Here is a 2,146-nt window from a genome sequence, read left to right as displayed (position 1 = left end):
GTTATATTCCAGGAAACCCAATCCCGCCCGAACGGCAAACCCGCGAACAAATTCGCAATATACTTACGCGTCCTGCGTCTTCGTCCGGACTCCCGTGCACAGAATTTTATGGGATTTTACCGGTTTCTCCTTTGCTCATTATTCTAGCATTTAGGTTCGTCGGTAAGGTTGAGGTAGGCTGTCGGTCGCGGGGCCGCGGATTGCCGCGGGGCGCCTCCCCGGAGGACAGAAGCCCACCGTTCCTTATCCGAGTCACGGCACTAGGAATTGTTATAAATTGAGACCACAGTGGATCATAATCCAATTAAAATTTTATTAATTATAGCAAGTAGAATATGAGCAAAGACAGCACTGGACAGCAGGGGAGTCTGCGCTCCGCCAACTGCCGTGCTGAGCAGTTCAAACAGTCCCTTTTTATACATCTTTACTTCCGTGTTCATGAAGTAGTGGCGGTACTCTGCGCATGCTTCAGTTGTTGTTAGGGGGTCGTTTTCTGCCTCTTGGTGGTCGTTGAGGCCGAAGTAAGAAGTCTTCCTCCTTTGTCCCATAGTTGACCCCTCACTCATATGTCCTTATATGGGGTTGTTTGTCCTGTTTCTGTCGGTTCCTGGACATCTGGCGGTTATCTTGCAAAAGTAGTATCTGGTTTAGTTTGTGTAAACGATTGCGTTTATCTTATCTTACACAAGCGGTGTCTGGTAGCTGTTTGCATAAGCGATTCCATATCTTTTGTTGCCTAACCTTTACATTGAGCTTAACATAAATCTTAATAAACAATACCCTAGTCCATAGTTTCTCACAATGCTGAAGGTGTTTCTCATCAGCAATGGAGACTTCACTCTCTTGCAAGGAACCATTCTGTCTCTGGCATTTCTGCTTCCAGCCAGCTTAGTCCCTTGTAGTTCAGCCTTCTTGCCCTCCATGCCAGATCATTTCAGTTACAAATTACCTGCTGAACACTTACAATTAGAATTTCCCCTTCAAACTTCTTGGAAAGTGCTGTGTTACAAAGTTGTGCTAGTTTGAAAACAAACTAGTGGAAGACACCAAGTCAGAATAATAATTTAATAAGGAAAAAAATAAAATTATAAAGGCAGATAGCACTGGGTTAAACTGACAGAGTCAGGATACAACCCGACACCCTGTTAATCAGGGTGGTGGTAGCAGCCCCGAAGCAGTGATCCTGTAGAAAAAAAAGATCTGCTCTTCCTCAGAAAAGTCCAGTGGTGGCTAAGTAGCTCCTGTCCTCTGGAAATCCAGTGGAAAAGAAAGCGTCTCTGGTATTCAGAATATCAGGTTATGTCCAGGATGAAATGCTGGTTTTCTCCCTCTGGGTGGAGCATCTCACAATGGGATAATGAGTCATGCTGCATGGCACTGATGGGCCATTAACAGAAAGATAGTCGGGGGTGGGGGGAACAAGGAAACACTGCCCACCTGATTTCCACAGCTCATGAGGATGTTAATAGAATACACTGCAACCCAGGCAAAAGTATTTAATATACATTTAATATACATTACAATTCTGCAGGAAAAGAACTTGTCTGAAAAGTCAGCAATTTTGAAGAGGTATGGGCAGCCGAAGCCTGACTGCGAGTGCGGTGCAAACTGTTCGAGCCCAAGCCCCAGTGAGAGACCGATGGGAGAGCCCGCCCAATTAAATCCCTGAAAGGATTAAAAATACTCCAATGAAAGTTAACTCCATCCTGGTCAAAACCAGGACAGCTATACACTGGATAAAAATCCCTGATGTCATCCAGATTATTTTGGAAAGATTCCAAAGAATTTCAGTGAATATGAATTTTGTGTAGCCATTTAATTTATATTTTCTTCTACTTAGTTTTACTCAAACTCCTTCAACCTTATTGATTCATTTGTTAAAATTAGACTAGCAATGGACAGCTTATTTTAAACAAGATTTCTGTAGTGAATGCAAAGTAATAATTGCCTCCAGGTTGCTCCTGAATACTTTGCTTTATGACCAGAGATCTGCAGGATTGTTCCACAGACACACACTAGAATTTGGAGAGGTGTTAAATTTAGCAAGATTTATTTTTTATCAAAATCACTTAGAACTCTGACAACATTACAAAACCACAGGTTCAGTGATGTAAGAAGGGTTAATTACAGTGCAACTTACTTAAAA

General features: G+C 42.5%; 1 long non-coding RNA gene across 1 annotated transcript in view; it reads right to left on the bottom strand.

Annotated features, from left to right (window-relative positions):
- The window catches only part of LOC113480793, a 3,652-nt gene extending 3,026 nt beyond the window's left edge, over positions 1 to 626 (bottom strand). The window contains exon 1 of the long non-coding RNA XR_003398531.1: positions 68 to 626. This is a non-coding gene — a long non-coding RNA (uncharacterized LOC113480793). The remainder of the gene's footprint in view (positions 1 to 67) is intronic.
- Between the last annotated feature and the right edge of the window lie 1,520 nt (positions 627 to 2,146).

Source organism: Athene cunicularia (assembly GCF_003259725.1).
Source record: "Athene cunicularia isolate RWA chromosome 5 unlocalized genomic scaffold, athCun1 chr5_part1, whole genome shotgun sequence".
Classification (NCBI taxonomy): domain Eukaryota; kingdom Metazoa; phylum Chordata; class Aves; order Strigiformes; family Strigidae; genus Athene; species Athene cunicularia.
The sequence above is the reverse complement of the archived record's forward strand: the minus strand, read 5'-3'. Positions and strand labels throughout refer to the sequence as shown.